This window comes from Furipterus horrens, unplaced genomic scaffold, assembly GCF_987537825.1.
Source record: "Furipterus horrens unplaced genomic scaffold, mFurHor1.1.pri manual_scaffold_2, whole genome shotgun sequence".
In the NCBI taxonomy this organism is placed as follows: domain Eukaryota; kingdom Metazoa; phylum Chordata; class Mammalia; order Chiroptera; family Furipteridae; genus Furipterus; species Furipterus horrens.
In genome coordinates this window covers 20,672,438-20,692,127 of record NW_028327172.1, presented here as the reverse complement: position 1 = coordinate 20,692,127, position 19,690 = coordinate 20,672,438, and the positions used below count along the sequence as shown (strand labels likewise).

Below are 19,690 nucleotides of genomic sequence, written 5' to 3'. Positions count from 1 at the left end.
TTTAGATATTTTTCTCTCCTACCAGACTAATAGTTCAAGGTTCATCAATGATAAATTCTCTGCCTTGTTCATCATTGTATCTGTCATAGCACCTAGGAAATGTCTACTCAAGATATGAAGATATTATAAATAAATGAATGAGTTTAGTGTTACCTATTTACCTGCCTACCTACCTGCCTACTTACCTACCTACCTACCTGCACTTCACTTATTTTTGCTTTTTGGCTTCTTCCCTAGCCTCAACTAATTTTCCCCATGGCGTACTGGGTTCAAGCCATACTGGCTTCTATGCTGTTCCCTAAATAAGGAAACATGCTCCAGACTCAGGGTCTTTGCACTTGCTCTTCTTTTGTCCAAATGCTCTTGCTCCAGACATCTATCCCTCTTATTTCCTCATCTCGTAAATGTACTTGTGCAGAGAGATCTCCTCTGACCACCTTATCAATAACTGCATTTTCTCTCTCTTCTGACATCCTCTATCCCCTCACCCTGCTTTATTTTGCTTCACAGCACTTATCACTAAATGACAATATATTGTAAATGTATCTATTTGTTGGTTGTCGGTTTCCAGTGGTAGTTTATAAGTTCTTTGAGGGCAGGAACTATTTGTTTTATTCACCACAATTATCTCCAGGGTCTCGAAGAAGGTCTCGTACACAGTAAGCACTTAAGAAATATTTATTGAGCTAAATGCTGTGAAAAATGCTTTATATAAAAAATTTTTTAAATGTTGTTTTCCTTCAGCAGTTCTGAGAGTCTAAGATTTATTATTGTCTCCAATTTACTGATGAGTGGACTGAGACTCAGAGAGGTTATTGAACATATCCAAGGACACAAGTAGTGAGTGATAGACCTGGGATTTAAACTAAGGCCTTTGCCTTCTAAAGATAGTCAAGGCAGTGCCCTACATATGACAAATATCTACTGAGAGGTGTATATAAAAGCAAATGAGGCAGGTCGGGAAGAATGAAGAGAGAACACTGAAGATGTAGGGGAGCACCAGCAGTTTCCTACAGGGCAGCAGCCCTCTCTGCACCCTTTGGATGACCATCCTGATGTGAGAATCCCCCACGCCTGCCCTGCCTCACTGAATCTCTATCTGGAGGTTTCATTAGCCTTGCTGATCGAAACAGCAGTGTCAACAAGAATGGTGACCAGACATGTATGGCAATGTACTTGAAAAAAGAAAAGGCAGCTCAGATGATGCAAGATCATCCAGATGTCAAGCATGATGTGCTTGCACACCTGCCCATTCATGTTATTAGCTTTTTAAACATTTGTGATAACAACACCAGTTGGGCTTCTTCCCTTGGGGCCTCTCTGGATGGATTAATGCAGACATCTGCTGCGTCAGGTTTTCTGATTGGTTCCTACTGGTTTGGGGTGAAACCAAAAGCTTCTGAACCAAGTTCAATGCAGAAAAGCTTCCAAGAGCCCCAGGGGGAAATGGAGAAGGACAATCAAGGAACCACTGGGAGCCTCACCTGCCAAGATCCCTTCCTGTCACCAGGAGGTTTAAAAGGGGAGGTGGTCGCCATTCACCTGCCCCCTTTGCAGCTCACTAGCATCTTGTTTAGGAACAAGCAGAAAAAAAAAACCACACAGACCTTTGGAATAGAACGCACCCCACAGAGCCACCTCAGAACATAATTATCCCCGTGATTGTTTGGAGTTGTAGTGTGTTCCATTCTGGGATGGGTGACGTGGACGGACAAAAGCCCAGCTTTGTAGTCAAGCAGAACTTGATTGGAATTTGGGTCATAGTTGGGTTACCCAGCGGCACTTATTTAATCTGTGCCTCAGATTTCTCATGTGTAAAATGGAAATTATAGCACTTGTAGGGTTGCTGTGTGGGGTAAATGGAACCACACACATGCAGTGTCTGGAACTAAGCCTGACTCCTAATAGGGTGTCATAAGCGGTACCTCGTATGGGGATGGAAACTTGAGGGCCTGGACATGTAGCTGATTGGCCAGAAAGCAGCCCTCTTATCACCTTGCTGATACCCCTCCTTCTCTGTGGACACTGACTACTTTTCTCTATCTCATGGAACAGTGGCCCTCAAAATTTACCTTTCATAAGAATCATCTGGAATGCTAGTTTAAAATACACCTTTCTAGTATCCATTCCCCAGAGTTTCTATTTCCGTAGGTAGGGGTGGGGCTCAGGAATCCGAGTTTTTACCAGAAATGCCACACACACATCCCTGACTCCCCTCATGTAATGCTGACTTCGAGAAACACTTTTAGGATTTATCACTAGGATTTACAGGATGCAGACAAAGCCTGGTTGATGTAAATGCAAAATATTCTTCTAAGGCCCAAAATAGAAATGAATACTCCCTCAACCCCTTTGGGTGTACAATTTGCATAGTTATAGCACCTTTTCATCAAGTGCAAATGAGACCCAAATGAATCCTTATTTTGACCCATAAAGAATGTCTTCTGGTGGTGAGGTTGGGAAGAGAGAGTAGGACAGGGATGCCATAGGAAAATTAGCACCAACCACAGAACACCTGTATTCTAGCTTTTGGTCTGTAGTTCACTAGCTGTGCAACTTTGGCATATCATTTTAGCATCTCTAGATCTGTTTTCCCTTCTGTAAAATGAAAATGGTAATACCTGCCATGCTATGTCGCAGGGATTACTGTGGGTTTAAGTGAGATGAACAGGCTTTACAAAAAGCAAACTGCTTAGTCAGTATGGAAGACAAAGTGTTCGAGTATTGATTGGGCTGGAAAGTGGAGGTCAGTTACCTCTGTATCAGTTGGAGTCTAACCAAGAAAGCAGAAAGGAACTCACTTGTTTTCAACAGAGAGAACTGAATGCAGGAAATGGGTCACACCAGTGTTGGAAGAGTTACAAAGCTAAAGAGAGGACAACAGGCAATTAACAAGTTAGGAAGAGCAGAAAGTCACTAGAATGAAGAGAGAAAAGGAGAAAGTATGCTACCAGAGTTCCTGATGGGACTGTCTGGAGGGACCTGGAGCCATGGAAGAAATGTCGTGGCTGCAGAGGAAAGAAATACCTGTCTTCTCACTTCCTTCCAGACTCCTGAGGGCACCCTCACTGGCTGAATCCAGGCTGGGAGGAGAGTCTGAGAAACCCCTGCAGCCTGGGGCACCACACCTTAAGGAAGAGAGCAGAAAGGGAGGGGGGCTTAAAGGGGGAAAGGGTAGGGAATAGATCTCAGGGCAAACAGACCAGAATAAGGACATCTTGTGATCTTCTGCTTGGACACATATCTACCCACAGATCCTTGTAAACTGAATTTGCCTTGGAGCTGAGAAAGCTACCCTACTCCATCCTGTACCTTAGCAGCACTTAATGACTCAATTCAAAATTCAAAAATGGCCCAAAGTTTAAGATTCTAGGTCAGATTACTGCCTTCATCATGACCAAGATTCGTGAAAAAAGAGATGGCATGGACTCAAGGTTTTATTTGAACCTTTGGTCAATACTATTTTTCTTTGTCCACAGAGACAGGAAAGTTAAGTATATGTAGGGAATTTGGCCAGCCTTTGCCTGAACCCTACCTAGTTTAACAACGGTCAAATAATTAATCAGATATCCTGAGTTTTATAGTTAATCATATCTACCATGCCTGTATGGACTTTTTCAAGCCATTAGAATCCCATTATCTCTATTCATTGGAAAATTGTCTCTAAACATAACTCAGTGCTTCCCTGATGAAGATGCCTTAGGATTGTGCAGGGACCACTAAGAACTTAAGGAGCCAGAGATGCCTGTTCATTAACAGAGTGCTCTGATTAAGGGAGTGCTGGTGATTTTATGGGCTGCTGTATGCAGAGCTGGTGCTGTGGGCTCCTTTAGAAAACTGCCTACTTACTAAGTGATGCGTCCCTCCAGGGAAAAAACAAAGGAAATGAGAAACAGAGGGAAACATTGAGCCTTCCTCTACTTTGGGTTCCTCATTATACACGAACAGACTGAGTTCTGTAGAGGGAAAATACTGCCCTGGGTCCCATCCTGCTTTTCCAGAACTCTTTACTTACTAAGTGATGAGTAACCAGGGGCCCATGAGGCCCATCTAGATTTGTAATCCAGCTTGAATTATAATGTCAGGATGAATGATCAGGTACAAAGTGACTCCAAGACAAAAGCCCCCTCCTTAGACCCCTTCCCACAGTCAGGCTTGGACTGTGAGGACAGGGTTGAGAATTCTGTCTTTTTCACAAACTTCCCAGGTGATTCCATTAATAAGAACTCATGAAAATTTGTTGAATGAAAGATGAATGAAAGAATAAATGAAACAAAGGTGGATGCTGTCACAAATTATCCATTCTTCTGCTGAAGTATATCAAGTCTGTTTTCAATGGTTCATTTCATCACAGTGATGTGATAAATATCTTGTACTGTTACCTCATTAGCCTCTGCTCACAAGTTTCTGGACGTAGATTTGCTGGGTCACCAGCAAGAGTATTTTTCTCTTTATCAGAAATAACAAATCACTCTCCTGTTTATAACAATCCACAGTCCTGACCAGCAGTGGGTTGGAATTCCTTCTGTGTTATCTCCTAGCTAGCATTTATCATCATCAGAATTTTTAGTTTTGCCAACTTGAAGGATATGGGGTGGATTCTCAAGTGTTTGTTTGTGTTTCTCTGATGATCAGTGAGGTTGAACATCCATCTTTTCATGTGCTGAAAGATGCTCATTTTTTAAGGTACCTAGAAATAAATTTAACCAAGGAGGTAAAAGACCTATATTCAGAAAACTATAAGACATTAAAGAAAAATAATTGAGGAAGATACAAATATGGAAGCATATACCATGTTGATAGATTGGAAGAATTAACATCATTAAAGTGTCCATACTATCCAAAGCAATCTATAGATTCAACACAATTCCTATTAAAATACCAATGGCATATTTTACAGGTCTAGAATAATATTCCAAAAATTTATATGGAACCATAAAAAGACCCAGAATGGCCTCAGTAATCTTGAGAAAGAAGAATCAAGTTGATGGTATCACAATATCTAATATCAAACTATACTACAAGGCCACTGTAATCAAAACAGCCTGGTACTTGCATAAGAACAGGCATGTAGATCAATGGAACAGAACTGAGAGCCCAGAAATAAACCACATCTTTATGGTTAATTAACATTTGACAAAGGAGGCAAGAGTGTACAATGGAGTAGAGAGAGTCTTTTCAATAAATGGTGTTGGGAAAATTAGACAGGTACATGCAAAAAAAAAAAAAAAAACCCCAGAAACCAAAAAACCCCACACACGAATAAACTCAAAATAGATAAAAGACTTAAATGTAAGTTGTGCAACCATAAACATCCTAGAAGAGAATATTGGCAGTAAAATCTCAGATATCCCTCACAGCACTATTTTTGTCTACATATCTCCTAGAGCAAGGGAAACAAAGGAAAAAGTAAATAAATGGGATTACATCAAACTAAAAAGCTTCTGCACAGCTAAAGAAACCATCATCAAAGTGAAAAGGGAACCCACTGTATGGGAGAAAATATTTGCCAATGATACATCTAATAAAGAGTTAATTTCCAATTATACAAAGAACTTACACAAGTCAATACCAGGAAGACAAACAATCCAATTACAAAATGGGCAAAGAACTTGAATAGACACTTCTCCAAAGAGGACATACAGATGGCCCATAGACATATAAAAAGGTGCTCAACATCACTAATTATCAGAGAGATGCAAATTAAAACCACAATGAGATATCACCTTGCACCTGTCAGAATGACTATTACCAATAAATTAACAAACAACAAGTGTTGGCGAGAATGTGGAGAAAAGGGAACCCTGGTGCACTGGTGGTGGGAATGCAGATCACTGTGGAAAACAGTATGGAATTTCCTCAAAAAAGTAAAAATGGAATTGCCTTTTGACCCAGTGATCCCACTTCTGGGAATATATCTTAACAATCCCAAAGCACCAATTAGAAAGAATATGTGCACCTCTATGTTCCTAGCACTGTTATTTTTTTAATAACCAAGGTCTGCAAACAGCCCAAGTGTCCATGAGTAGATGGGTGGATAAAAAAACTGTGGTACACTTATATAATGGAATACTATGCAGCCATAAAAAAGAAGGAAATCTTACCTTTTGTGACAGCTTATTATGCAAAGGGAAATAAGCCAGAGAAAGACAAATACCCTATGATCTCACTTATATGTGGAACTTAATGAACAAAATAAATTGATGAACAGAATAGAAACAGAGACATGAATACATGGAACAGAGTAACAGCTGTCAGAGGGGAAGGGAGAGGGGGGACTGAATAAAAGAAGGCAAAGGGATTAGTAAAAGTACATATATGCATAACCCATAGACACAGACAACAGTGTAGTGATGGCCAGAGGGAAGGGGGGAGGGGACTGGGTAGAGGCAGGCAAAGGTGGGGAAATGAGGACATCTATAATAGTGTCAACAATAAAAATAAAGTTAAAAAAACAAAATATTGCATACGAGAATTTGGGATGAAATTACTGAGACATCCTCTATAGCCCAAACTACGTTTGATTTTGGTAAATGTACCATAAGCATTTTAAGAGAGTTTGTATTCTGAAGTTCTTGTGTGAGTTTATACACACAGATGTTTGTTATTCCTATTATTTTAACCTTCTTCATTTACATGATTTTCTTTTGTCTCCTTATTCTCCTTCTAAACAAAGTATGTTAAATTTCCCATTCTAGTTATGAATTTCTCCTTAAAGTTCAATCATTTTTGCTTAATGTAATTAAAGATAGTATTATTGCACTGAAATTTACAATTATTTTTTTTCTTCCTGGTGAGTTTTATCATTATATAATGTCCTCTTTATATCTATAAGGTTTCTTATCTTAATACTATAAGTGATATTTGTATAGCTAGCTATACAGTTTCATTTTGATAAGTGTTTGTATGTATCTCTTTCCATTTTTTTTACTTTAAATCTTTTTTTATCCTTTTAATAAAGGTGTGTCTAATAAATGAAAAAAATAGATGCTCATTTTTAAATTCACTTTCTTCTATATTTTTTTAGCAGTGAATTTAAGTTCTGAGAATATATGTTTTTTTCAACCTGGGGCTCCCCTTACTAAAGTAAATTTTAGTTGAATGGAAAAGGCATGAGTTGTAGAAACATTTGTATTTTCTTTCTGAATTTCACCAGTGCAAAAACAGCCACTCACCCTGGGAGAGACATGGGCATTTTGCAAAATGAAGGTGCAGGTGGGGAAATCCTTAGAAATGTTCTGCTCTGCCCTGGAAAAGATGGGCTGCATGTGAAAGTCAGGGCCGTCCACCCAGTCTAGCTCTCTTCTACCACAGGTTCTGCGAATTGCTCTTCCTGTTTGTTTTCTGTTGCTGCCATCTGGTCTTCTTCCTTGGTACCTTCCTGTTGCCTGAAAAGAGGGACTTTGTGACCCAGAGTCTGTGTCTGCCCTCCAGTCTTGGGGGCCCCTAGGAGTTATCAGTAGTTACCACTAGACGCCGCTCTAACAAATGTGGGGAAGACACAAGGAGATGGGGAGTTTTCAGCTGACGGTGTCATCAAAAGCAAACAAAGGAACTAGGCCTACGTTAAGGGTAGGTCTCTCCCGGTTGGTTTCACTAATGCATCAGTCATATTTCTTCTGAAATTAACGTGTCTCCGTAGCCACTCCCTCCCCTTCTCTCTGTGCATTCCCAGGGCTAGTGTTCATGAGTTTCTCTCTTTCTTCTCTTGTATAAGGAGGCCTGTCCTCTTTCTCAAACCAGCCACCGAAGTACGAGTCATCACCCTTCACAGGAAATACCAGATGGATGTGTTGTCACCTCTCATCGCACAGGGAGGTCACTGGGATTGGTTTCTGATGGAGCCTGATGGCTTGGTTTTCTCTATTCTGGTCTTTCCAATTATAATCTCACCTTCCTCTCCACCCCTGCCAACCCTCATTCTAGTACTTGTTCTATCCCTGGGCCCGTCAAGACCCTAGAACAGTGACAGGGCATGCAGAAGGGGCAGGGGCTTCGGGGCTGAGAGGTGGGCAGCTCCCCAGAGGGGCAGCAGGGCAGAAAGGTGGGGGAACAGGTCTTTATGAACAGTCTTTGGGGGGATTGTCACATTGCTGACAAGGATCTGCCTGATGCCAACTGCTGGGATCCTCTACCCTGAGAAATGGTGGTTAACTGAGCTAAGGTTCTGTATGGTTGATTGAATAATTTAACCCTCCAGCAAATATTTATTGAGTTGTCTATGTGTCATTTACCGTGCCGGGGAGCATGGGTGGGGGTGAAAGCAATACAGAGAAAACCTGTCTTCATTCCCCCTGTGACTTAGTAGAGAGCAGGACTTTTAGGGACTAAGACAGATAACAAGCTTTGATCTCTGCAGAGAGAAATGTTGGGAAAAGGAAATGCTATGGGAAAGAGGTCAGAGCTGAGTACCTTATAGCAGAGAGGCTGGACAGGCAACGGGTAACAGGCACTCAGAGGAAGCATAGAGTCTGGGAATGGAGTCTGACCAAAGATTTTGCCTCCACTTGAAGTTTTATCTAGAGCTGAGAAATAGTGTAGGTACAGCGCCAAACACAGTACACGGCACATAATAGATGCTCAATAAAATGTTATTTTTCTTTTCTCCTTATTGTGTCTCCTTTCCTTTCTCTCTTCTCTTTCATTTTTATTTCTTTCCCTTCCTCCATTCTTTCTTGTATCTAATTGCATCCCACCTCTATCTCCCTTCTTAGCATGAGTTAGAACTTTGGTTGGCAAACTTCTTTTGCAAAGGCCTGGGCAGTCAATATTTTAGGCTTTGTGGGCCGGACAGACTCTCTCACAACCACGCAGCTCTGGTATTGTCATGTGAGAGCAGCCATAGAAAATAAACGAGTGGGTGATTCCAATATAACTTGTTATGGGCACTGAAATTTGAAATTCGTATATTTTTGCATGTTACTAAATATTTTCTTTTGACTTTTTTTCAATTATTGAAAAACACAGAGGACATTCTTAGCTTGTAAGCTGTACAAAAATCATGGAGTGGATTTGTCTCAGGGGCTGTCGTTTGATTTAGAGCAATAGTCCTTAAATTTGGGGGTTTACAGCCAACCCCTGTGAGGACGCAAGGAAAGCTTCACATTCACTCACTCATCCTATAGTGTGTTTGGGGTCTGCCATACCCCGCCACTGGAGCTGTGGCAGGGAGCACCAGGAAGTCCGGCCTTCAAGGGGCTTGCATTCTAAACTCTAAATAAGCAAGCAAAGCAAGCCCTCCTAGACGATAGGAAGATATAAACAGGGCGCTAAGGGGAGCTGGGGGGTAGGAGGGAGCGATGCCGATTTAGCTAGGGCGGTCGTCGGTCAGAGCAGGCCTCTCTGAGGGTGAGACATTGGAGCTGAACCCGAGCTACGAGCAGGGGGCAGCTGTGAGAAGGGCTGGAACAGCAAAGCCTGGGCAGAGAGGGAGCTGGTGCGGAGGGTGACAGAGGACAGCCAGGGGCCTCTACGGCATGGCAAGGGTTTGCTGCCACTCCAGCCAAAGCGGTGGAAGAAGCAGGAAGTGCGCAGAGGATTTTAGGGTGAGACACGATAAGGTCCAATTCACCTAATTTTAGCTGAGCGTGGAAGCCCATTCTTAGGAAAAGGTACTTAGATATACATTCCCAATCATTTTGCTAATCGTGTGTATTTTCAGGAGTTCAAATGTCTCCCCGAAAGCCTCTCTAAGGAAGTCCAAACCTCAAATAAAAAATCCTGGCATTAAAGAAAGGAAGAGGGGGAGCCCGCATTCTGAAAGGAAATGGTCTTTAAGTGCCCCGGAAAGGTCCTTCTTCTACCTGGCCTCCCTGTCAGCCCACCTGAGGTGGGGCTCGCTGGAAAGGGGTGGGGTGGGGGCGGAGTGTCTATACAGAAACCCTGGAAATGGGGTGCAGGTGGGATGATGAGAGTGAGTCAACCCTCTCTCTCCCAGGTCCTGGTTGTCACCCACAAGCCCCCCCCCCCAATTGCCTCCTTGCTGCCTTTCCCAGCAGCACCTCCTGCCAATTCATGCAGCGCCAAACCTCTTGGCTTTGCCCTCTGGGCCCGTAACCCGGGGACTGTGCTTCTGGGTCCTCCTTGTCTTGCTCAGAGAACTGGGCCCTGAGTCAGGATCTCCAGCCCAGTGGCCACCTGTGTTCCTAGGGAACTTGGGAGGCTGGGAAACCTTCAAAAAGCAGTTAATCACTAACTAGCTGGAGATAAGAGAGAGAGGGAAACAATGGAGAAAATGCCCAGCCCAGCGCTTAGAGCGTCCCTGCTTGCACATGCCAGGACCTCGCCCGCCTTGAGGAGCTGGGATCAGTGTGAGGTTGTTCACTCGGGAGAAGAGACACATTCCTGGCAAGGCTGCAGCAACCTAGAACTGAGGGTCTGACGAGGGCCACTGCTCCTCCCCCTGGCCCTTTTCCTCAGCTAAGCCTCAGTCCCGAGGACACATGGGGAAGGTACCAGGGAGGGCTCCCTTTATCTCTCAGGTCAGGGCCTGAAATCCAGGGGGGCCCATTTGTTATTGCCAGCTGGTACTGTGTACGGAGGTCAAAGATAAATCAGACAGGCTCCTTGCCCTCAGTGAGCTCATGGTGGAAAGTGGGGGCAAGAAACAGACACAGATGGAATGATTTCCAGCAGTTTACCTGCTAACTGGTGGAGGAGGAGTCAGACAAAGGGGATCTAGGTGGAAAGGGTCAGCCCTACCTGCGGAAGTCGGGAAGAGCACCCCCTGTCATTAATGGAGGGATTGCCCATGTCAGCCTCAGGCATTATCCTAGGTGCTTCGTATGTGTTGTCTCTAATCCCACAACCACCCTGCATGGGAGCTATTAGCCCCACTTTACAGAGTAGGAATTTATACCCAAGGATACACAGTTGCTAAGTGCTGGAGCTGGGATTTGAACTCAGGGCTCCCTGCCCCTAAACTATAATACATCTCTTTCGAACTGCCAATTTTCCATGGCTGATGTCTAAAATGTTCTTGGTAGAGTATTGTTCCCGTCAGCAAAGACTTGGATTCCGGGGAAAACAAAAGCTCCAGGCTTCCATTCCAGCTGCTGTTAGCCATTCAAGCCTTAGTATAAATGATGTGGATGCTTATGTTGCTGGGGGGTGCAGGAAGGTGGGGAGTGGTTGCTAAGAGTAGGGAAAAGGGGTTCCCCAGCCAGAGGAAAAGGAGCCTACTTTTGGGCACCTGTTTCCCTTTTTCCTAGTTTTCTTAAGCCCCTGCTGACCTGATGGGCTTTTAATTTCTATCTTCCGAGCGCTCCCCTGATAAACATGCCTGCCTTCTTCCCTGATGGTATCATCAGGATTCCACAGTTACTTCATCATCTTTATTACCCTCCTGGCTCTTCAGGATCTTGGAGATCTTGAAAGCTCTGAGAGGCTCATAGAGAAAACAAACCTAAAGGACAGCCAGCTGGAACCTCAGCCCTGAAAGCGTGCCTATGTCCTCTGTCGTGGCTCTGTTCTCCCAGCTGCACAACAGCAGGGGCTGGCGGTGCCCTGGGCTGTTCCTACCATCATCTCAGCTGGGTGAACTCATTCTTTTTGGTCTCAGGGCTGTTCCAGGGTGGTTTAAACCCAGGCCAGTCTGAGGCCAGAGAAGAATGTGTTGACTCCTCTGGGGTGGGGGTCTAGGACAGAAAGCAGGAGGGCTGTCTTCCTTACTTTAAGGTAAGGAAGGCTCTCTTTCTACCTTCTGGTAATAGCCTAAGATGTTGGAGTGCCTGATAGGTGCCAGCCGCTGGGCAACGTGCTGAACACATGTGAACCAATTAAACCTCCCAGTAACTCCACAGAGGATTGACTATTATCACGCCCCTACCCCCCCACCCCCCCCATCTCTACTTTACAGACAAGTAAACCCAGATCCAGTAATTGGCTCAAGGATCGTCGTCGTCGTCGTCGTCGTCGGCAGCCGTCCGTCTCGAGAGACGATGGTGTAGCTTCTTAAGTGTCTATCTGCACCGCCGAGAATGGCTGTGCAGTCCGACTCGGGAGTGACATGGCATCTGTCTCCTCCCGTGTTGAATCGACATCTTGCGATGACGCTGGAGTGTCCTCTCCAGTGGAGCTGAAGCTACAGAGCCTGGGCAGGGTGATATGGAGGGTCTGCTGTTGCCCATGCAGCAGACCCCCCCTCTCTTCGCAGCTGAAGGGTCCAAGGGAAAGACAGAGTCGATACAGCTTGGCTTCAGGTGCGCCGCAGGAGTTGCCGGTGTTGACTACAACGTCAAACCGCCTTAGGGACTCCGGCTCCGGATTTTCTGTCGGGGTTTACTCCCTTAGCCTTTCCCCAGAAGAGGTATGCCACAAGGCAGCGGAGGTTTTTTGGAGTCAGAGTTTTCCTTCTCTGATGTACCCTGACTGGAAGATCGAACCAGCGACACTTAGCTTGCAGGCCGACGCTCAATCCACTGAGCTAAACCAGCCAGGGGGGCTCAAGGATACACTGCTGGTAAGTAGCAGAGTTGGGCTTCAAATCTAGACAATCTTGTTCCAGGTTATGGTGTGGGGCCAGCTGGGTCAGAATGACCCAGAAGCATGCTAGGAATGCAGAATCCCAGTCCATCGCAAACTCCCTCAATCAATACCTGCATTTCAACACGATCCCAGATGACACCTGAGGCATTACAGTCTAAGTGCTGCCCCTGCTAAATTATAGGCTCTCCTCCCAGTAGGAGACTTGGGCCACAAACTGTTCATTCATTCAAGTGGCGAATAATTCCTGAGCTCTGGACACTGCACCAGACCAAGAGACATGTGCCCTCACGGAGCTGTTGGCCATGCTCTTCGTGTGGAGTTGGGGGAGGTGACATAAGCCAGACCGAGGCTGAGTCTTTTCACCTTCCTTGGTCCTAGGTTCTGAGGGAAGGAAAGGACTCTCATGTAGGGCATATGGGAGTACCCCCACCCCTTGTCAGTGAAGAGAAAGGTCTTTCTCAGCCCCTCTCATCCATGGTACAAGGGTCCCAGATTGCTCTTCTCAAGGGGCCTCAGTCCCGTCGTTTATTTCTCTTGGTGAAATCCTGCCTCACATCTGTAACTCTGGCCACATGTCCAGTGTCAGGATAGGGAGAGTGGTAAGGATTCACTGACAATCCTGGCCTCTGACTTTAGGGACCTTGTATTTTGAAGGGAAAGGAGGAGATATGGTCTGGACAACGCAGGTTATTTTGGGGTTCTCTCTTTCCTCTTGTCTTCCTGAAAACCACTTTGAGACTCTTTTGGTTACCAAGATAAAAACCACTCCTATGTTATTACTAGCCAGCATTTCTTTAGCTTCCACTCCAAGCCAGTCTCTGTACCATGCAGTTTACATACATAAGGTCACGGAATCCTTCAAACAACCCAAGGACAGGCAGGAACCATTGTAATTATGAGTTTAGAGCCAAGCCCTCTGAGGCTGAGAGTGGTTAAGCCACTTGCCTGAGGCCACTCAGCCACTTATTCCTCAGGGTGAGCCCGGGAGTTGAATCCAGGTTTTCTAAACTCCGAATTCCAAGTACTTACTGCCCTAATAAGGTAATTGTGGGCCACCGCTCAGGCACATGGGAAGGATACACAGCAGGCATTTCCATTCAAGAATATCGGCGGGCTTCCAGATTCAGCTGAACCTCAGACTCTTGGAAGGAGCACAAAATTCAGCTTTCCAGGCCCCATCTTTCTGCCTGGATCCCAGGTACCTTATATTTTGGTAACGCCCCCTCACTTGCTTCCGAGGGACCCACTGACCTGGGGAGAAATGGTTCAGGGGGGGCTGGACACAATTCTTCCTCAGATCAGGAGGAGCTCCTTGGCTTCTGAGAACAAAGGGTAATTAACTTGGAGGGAGCTCCCTGCCAGTGACCTTTGCCTTCAGTGAAAGTGTGGAAATTGGGATAAGGGAGATAAATGACTGGCAGCTGGCAGGAGGAAGGGCAGGGTGTTTGCTGTCAGGCTCCAGACTTAGCTCCTAAGGCCTCTCTCTGAGAGACAGTGTGGGGTGAGCCCCAGTGTAGCTGGAGGGATGGAGGGCCGGGGACAAAGGTGACAGGCGTGGGGTAAATGAAAGCATTAGTCGGTGAACCTCTGGGCTATCCCATTCCGGTTTTTAAAAGCCCAAGAACAGGGTGACATGAAGTTTTTGGGTGTTGAGATGTCACAATGCTCTTGGCCACACTCTTGACACTGCCAGGTTCAAGGCTCTCAGACACTTAGTGCTTTGCTACATCCATTGACCACCTGTCGCACTAGCCTCTTCAATCCTTCTTTAGAATGAATGACTCACTGATAAAGAGAATTTAAGAAGTGAGTCTATCACTCCCTTTAATGGAATATTAGCATTGCTGGTATGAAAACCCAAGAATGAGATTAACTTCACACTGGATCCTTGCAGCCTTGCCCATTTTGTTGAAAGGGGATGACAGCGGACTGCAGTCTTCTTTAAAGTCTGTGAACGGCTGACAGACTTAGAAAGGGAACACATTTCTCACTATGTGATTCAGTATGGTTGAATCCCAGCCCATGCATTGTCTGATAGCCACTTATAAACAGCGCCAGAATGCAACATCCATGAAGACAGGTCTGTATGTTTATTTAATCCTCATCCAAGGATATGTTCATTGATTTTTAGAGGCAGGGTGGTCGGGGGAAAGAGAAACATCAATGTGACTGAGAATCAAACCCACAACCCTCTGGTGTATAAGACGATGCTCCAACCAACTGAGCCACTGGGCCAGGGCTCTTTGATTTTTCTAAAAATCTGTTTTAGTCACTGCTCTATTCTTAGAGCCTGGAGCAGTGCCTAGAACATACTAGGTGCTCATGTATTTATTGACAGTATATGAACTGTGGGGCATGTGGACTGGGTTTTCCCATTTCCTCTGTTCTTTCCAGCCTGAGAAGCAGAATGTCAAAATACGGAGGACATCAGACTGGTAAATGAACATCTTGGTTCCTTGATTCTAGCCCAGACACTCACGTGGGACTCAGAACTCTAGGAAACTGACCCAGAGTCGGTTTCTGCCCCAGCCTCAGCTTCCCCAAACCGGCCTGCACGTGTCAGCTGGTGGTGTTGCACCCAATGAGATCATGGGCGGGTGAGGACTTCGGGTGCCATAAAGCCTTGCACACAGGGGAAGGGTTGACTTGATTATAAATGGCAGGGGAGATGCCTGATTGTGAGCCCTATGACTCTGTGCAGCGAAAACCTGCCTCTGAATACTTTCTTTGCCCTCTTCTGAGGAGGAACCTGCTTGCTTTCCTTCTCTGAGCACTGGGCAATCATGCTGACCTGGGATGGCAGTCAGACCTTATGCTGCTGAGTCCAGTGTCTGTGTTCTACTGATCTCTGGGGAGGGTGACCCAGAGAGGTTATGAGTGTTATTTTTAGTGGAACCAATAATATTAATAATAATATACGCCTACTAATCATGTAAGGAGATACCCACTTGTCTGTGACTGAGCCAGTCCTGCCTGGAGGCTGGAATGGATTCCTGAGCTCGTGAACCTGGTTGCAGCCCTCTGGTCCCATTTCCACCTTGTAAACCTGAGGATGTTCTCCTTTTCCCACTGAGAAGCTGTGCTTAGAACATAACAAGAGTCACTGCCTTTTGTCACATACCTTGTCCTTCAAGGCTTAAGAGTTCCCAGACAGTGGCAGAGAGAAACCGGCCCTGCAGATGACGGCTGCAGCATTTCTGTGACACCTGCCAGGGCTGCAAGGCTAAGTTCCATTGCCCAAGTCTTATACCTGTCAGCTCCCATGGGGTGACGGATATACCACATCATTCTCCTTTCATTAATGACATATTTAAGGAGTCCTATAATGCATATGCCACTGTGCTGGTCAGAGAAGGAAAACTCTGACTCCAAAAAACCTCCACTGCCTTGTGGCATACCTCTTCAGGGGAAAGGCTAAGGGAGTAAACCCCGACAGAAAATCTGGAGCCGGAGTCCCTAAGGCGGTTTGACGTTGTAGTCAACACCGGCAACTCCTGCGGCGCACCTGAAGCCAAGCTGTATTGACTCCGTCTTTCCCTTGGACCCTTCAGCTGCGAAGAGAGGGGGGGGTCTGCTGCTTGGGCAACAGCAGACCCTCCATATCACCCTGCCCAGGCTCTGTAGCTTCAGCTTCACTGGAGAGGACACTCCAGCATCATCACAAGATGTCGATTCAACACGGGAGGAGACAGATACCATGTCACTCCCGAGTCGGACTGCACAGCCATTCTCGGCGGTGCAGATAGACTCTTAAGAAGCTACACCATCGTCTCTCGAGACGGACGGCTGCCGACGACGACTGTGCTGGTCCAGCCAGAGAGAGAGACAAGTAGCTTAGCCGTGACAATTCAGTGTGGTAAGTGCCAGAGAGAGGAAGACCCAGGGAGAGGGGAGGCAAGACTGGGGGGTGGGGGAGATGGTGGCAAGGCGAGATGACTGATCAGGAAAGCACCCCCCCCACACACACACACATAGAAGAAGTCATGTTTGGGCTGAGAGCTGAAGGATGTGTAGCAGTTAGTCAGGGGAGGAAGGGGGAGCAAGTGTGCTCTGGGTGGATGGTACAGCATATGGGATAGACAGACCAGCAGAGAGGAAGAGGAGGAGATTGATCTGCCCTTCAGGGACCGTGAATGGAGTCAACATGTAGAATGGCAGGTGAGAAATAACTAAAGATGAGGCTGAAAAAATTAGTAGGTGCCAGATCCCACGGGGCCTTGTGAACCGGTTATGGAGATTGGATTCTATTCCAAAGGGCATGGGAGCTGCTGAAGTGTGTTAACCAAGCAGATGTGTGTTATGGAAAGGCCTCCAGGATCTCCTTCTCCTACCTGTGGCTCTGAGGATAGATCCCTAAGGGCTTCCTGGGCAGCAGTCCATGTGACATAACTAGGATGGGAGCAATCTGACTCAGACTGCTACACGGGGGTTTAGGCTCAGCTCACATACAGTGTAGAGCTCGATGGTGACAAATGATTTGTCCCCAGACAATGGAGCAGTCATGGGAAGGGAGCACCTGCTAGGGTCTTCCGTACCTCGTGTGCTGATGGACCACACATTGAGTTGTTGAACAGAATGCCCAGCCTCTTGGGCTTTTTCAGGACCTTTTTGATCTGCTATTCTCCACCATGTCTTCTACCTCCCCATTCTCTCTCCTCCACCTTCAGCATTCTTAGCCATGCCCAGGTATTCTGGTTTTTACCTTGGGCCAGAGAAGATGTGAGACCAGTGTCATGTGACCTGGGCCATGGAAGAATTATTGCAGGTAGCAGCTGGGAGGGCTGGAAAGGCGCCTGGTCCTGGAGGTGGACAACGCAGGCTTCTAGTCCTGGCTGTATCAACACCAACCATTTGATGCCGGGAAGAACTGTTCTCTGAGTTTCTCTTCTGTAAACTGGGGGACAATCTCCCAGGGCTGGTGTGGGCTTTAAATGAAGTTTTATTTATGGAAATGCTTTATAAACTGCAAAGCTCTGAAGAAATGTTTATTTGGGGTTATTATGCATTGCTTTGTTAGAGGCTTCTACTGGAGGGATGGTAGGGTGAGAAATGAGAGATACTGTTGAGTTGGGATATTTTTGTCAATAATTATCAATATAGATAAATATATACCTGTCATATAATTTATACAAAGCATGTAAACTTTCCTCCCAATCCTGCCCCTCAGCAACAACTATTAATTGTTTACTGTATATTCTCCCAGCTATATCCAAAATACATATGTTTAAACAAGGTACTATCATATTATAAACCTCATTCTTTAGCTTGTTTTTTCACTAAATATAGACATTTTTTAACATCGTAGCGCATAGGTGTCACTCTATCTTCCTAATATGTGATATGTAGACCACAGTTTATGTAAGCATTCTCCTATTGATAAACTCTAGTGTTATTTTCAATTCTTCCACAATTATCTCTGTGGTCTTATGTGTACATACTTCTAGGGGGGAAATTCTGGGAAATGGGGTTTTCAAAAGATAAGAGCATTTAAATATAGAGAAGATACCACTAATTTGCTCTCCTTAAAGATTGCACAAACACACGCTTGCACAAGTAGCGTGCCTGCCCTCCTCATACCCGAACCAACCATGGTCTTATCAGTCCTTTGGGGGCATTAATTATGAAATCTTCCTCTTAATTCCACTGGCCGTGTGGCCACTGACCAGGTTTATTCCACTGCTCCTCTGTCCTGACAAGCAGAGCATTCTATGACAAAGTAGGCAGGGGCCATCTGAGAAATGGTTACCCAGCCCCCCACGTCCCCCACCCCCCCCAAAATGGTAGGAATCAGGCCTGAGAATATATGGAAAGCTTGCTTTAAGGTTCAAATGGAGTAGCACATTTCCAAACATAAAATCTAGAAGCAATGGCATAATCTACTTTAAGCACAAAGCATTGTGCCTAACACAACAAATTATTAATTGTTATTATAGAAAGTTCTGATGCAGATTATTGTTGTGTTTGGAGGGATGGTAGTTTGAAAGGGGAAGAAGGTATGGAGAAGATGAAAGGTGTTAGTTTTAAAAAGTGCGACTTCATTATTGTCAAGCTGTGTCTGATCACATGTCCTGGTCATATCCAAGCCTTCAGTGTTACAACATGCAAAACATCAGGTAACCAAATAGCATTTCCATGGAAAGAGCCCATGACCTTTGGTGCCTTGTGCAGATGAGACTCTCAGAAATAGGAGGGACTGAGAATGAGGAGGGAGGGGGAGAAGCCTTTCCAGCTTCTGCAACTGAAAACAAGGGGCCATTGGAAAGTTCCGGGACCTGATTACTGACAACACAGGCCCCACTCCCAGCAAGTCAGGAATAACCAAAGACTTAGGATTCTGAGTTAGCAGTTGGTCACCAATTCAACTGGCCCCATTTTAAAACTCCCATAAGTAGGTACTGGGAGTCAACCCCAACAAACAATGGGGAGTTGGTGATCAATGAAAATTCTATAAGACAGAAGGCTGAGTACTGGGGAAAGAGGAGGCAGAATTCAGAATTATCAAAATAAAAAAAAATCAAATAACTGGCAAAAGTTTTCCTTTACATGTATTATCTAACTTAATCCCCTTAATTACCCTACAGAGTGACTATAGTTATAGTCTACATTTAATAAATGAGGAAGCGGAAACTCAGAGAGGTCAAGTCACTTAGTAAAGGTCACACAGCTGCAGCGGCAGATCTGGAATACAAACTTAAGTCTATCTGACCCTAAACCAAAATGTTGAGGAGTTCCTCCATTTCAGCACGGCAGGGCTCAGCGTGGGCATAGAAGATGGTGTCATATAATATAAATTTAAGGCTATGATAGTGGTAGGTTTTCATCTTCTATCTTGGTGAACAATGACCTATTTGTGACATTGTAAGACAACACGAAGAGCCATGAATTCCATTTTCAACAACATTTCCAATTTTTGTATATTTGATAATTTATCACACTCCCAATATCACACCCTCCTCCCATCCTTTTTGAAAATATGGGGCTAGGGGGGAGCAGTCTTGGGAGACTTAGGCATGGACTTGTGGAAGGAGGAAAGGCAAGGAGGTCATGTGGGGTGTTCTTTGGGATAGGGCATGGGAGTATTTTGTGTTTTTGTTTAAAAATTCTAGTTAGGTCCCCAGGGGCCAGGTGGAGCCTCTAGACCTCCTTAAAGACTTCGAGGTTGTGACTTATCCTCAGAGTCCTACAAACTGGCCAGCGTTTCATC

The 19,690-nt window shown here is 45.2% G+C and overlaps 1 long non-coding RNA gene across 1 annotated transcript; it reads right to left on the bottom strand.

Annotated features, from left to right (window-relative positions):
- Positions 1 to 4,074: 4,074 nt before the first annotated feature.
- On the bottom strand, positions 4,075 to 13,799 carry LOC150017975 (uncharacterized). The gene is made up of 3 exons (XR_016509183.1): positions 13,738 to 13,799; positions 7,176 to 7,388; positions 4,075 to 4,690 (listed from the first exon to the last, which is right to left on the bottom strand). It is a non-coding gene; the product is annotated as an uncharacterized LOC150017975 (long non-coding RNA).
- Between the last annotated feature and the right edge of the window lie 5,891 nt (positions 13,800 to 19,690).